The sequence below is a fragment of the Mus pahari genome, chromosome 14 (assembly GCF_900095145.1).
Source record: "Mus pahari chromosome 14, PAHARI_EIJ_v1.1, whole genome shotgun sequence".
NCBI lineage: Eukaryota > Metazoa > Chordata > Mammalia > Rodentia > Muridae > Mus > Mus pahari.
The window spans coordinates 11,799,118-11,800,847 of NC_034603.1; positions in this window are offsets into that span (position 1 = coordinate 11,799,118).

The window sequence follows — 1,730 nt, forward strand, 5'->3', positions numbered from 1 at the left end:
AAAAAAAAAAAAAACGGAGAAGCCATTTGGAGGACCGTCCTAAAGCTGTACTGTGTAATGACTCCAGCATGAGCCAGAAAGTGAAGGGCAATGGGACTTGAGTATCCTACAGAAAAAATTGATACAGTCATGCAAGAGGTAGGGGGCTAGGGGATGAGTAATCCTACCAATCAGGTATAAGTTGTTTCAAGTGAAAAGATTCACCAAAACTTGGATCTCACCCCATCCCAACCCCAACCCCAACCCTACTTTCGCCATGAGACTCCCTGCCTGCTGCTAGTACTCAGAAATCCCAGCAATATATTCGAAAAAAACAACAGAGCATTGACTCCAGTAGATTGAAGTTTAAGTGTTTGCTCTTTCGCCAAGGTCTTTAAAGGACCTTGAAGCAGGTTACCATGCTTGCACGTTTGGTTTCAGCAGCTCTACCTCCTGGCAGAAGGACTGAGTCCAAATTGCATGCAGTGCACTTTGAAGCTTTCAGGAGCACAGGCAGTCCATAGTAGTAAGAGAGTCTCTCCCCAGAAGGAAAAGAGGGGATAGAGAAACCAAAAGAAAATGCAACACCCCAGCCCTTCCTGAAACCCGTGCTCTGCCCAGCAGTCTGATGCTGCTCTTTTCTTGCTTACCAACCAGCTCCATTTGCCTGTGATGGCCCCATTTTTACAGTTTCCCACATGCTAGGGAGCCTGGGCCAATCTGGTCACAAGTGGTCACTTACTCTTGCCATTCTTCATGAACCAAACCAACTGTGTGACTATCTGATGTACCACCTCACTCAGAGGGAAGCTCTAACATTCCCTCTATAATGTAATGCTAGTGACTATATGTAGTACATGTTATATGTGTATAATCTTTTTACTGATAGACTGGAAACATGTCATCATTTTTTAGAAAGAAAAATAAACTTGGTTTTTCCATCGATCCCTACCAATCTGAAATCTTATTATTCTGCCTATACGTTATCATTACTTATCATGAATATTTATTCATTTGTTCTTATTTGCATTCATTATGTATCTATCCAAGAAACTTTAGTAAGTCCCTACTAGATAATTTTCAGTGCAGCTTGGGCCTGCCCTCACTTGTACCTACCTTCCCAGGGTTCAGGGCGTTAGGAATGCTTGGCCCAGTGTGAGAGTGGAGCACAGACTACATCTCTGACCTGCAAGAATTGGAAGCAGCACATGCAACACATACGTCCAGGGAATCTTACGCAACTAGTTTTTCTCTTGTGAACCTAGCACACACCCAAAACGTAGGCTGACTTAGGCTCCTCCATCATCTGTTGTCAATGTGACTGCTTACAGCACAAACATTAGGATATGAGTTCAAATCCTTAGTGCCTACATACAAATCTGTGATACGCACTTGTAACCTTAGTACTTAGCAAAGGTGTGAGGTGGGCAGAAAGGAGAGTGGGATTAGATGGTTGTGAACCTAAGTGCAGGGAGGGCACTCGTTTCAAGGCAAAGAATGATAGAAGATAGCAAAGAAGATAGAAGATCCCATCTTCTCTGTCTTCCATGTGCAGAAATGCCACACATCAAACACATCCACACACACACACATCCACACACACACACATCCACACACAAACACATCCACACAAACACATCCACACACACACATCCACACACACACATATACACACACACATCCACACACACACATCCACACAAACACATCCACACAAACACATCCACACACACACATCCACACACACACAT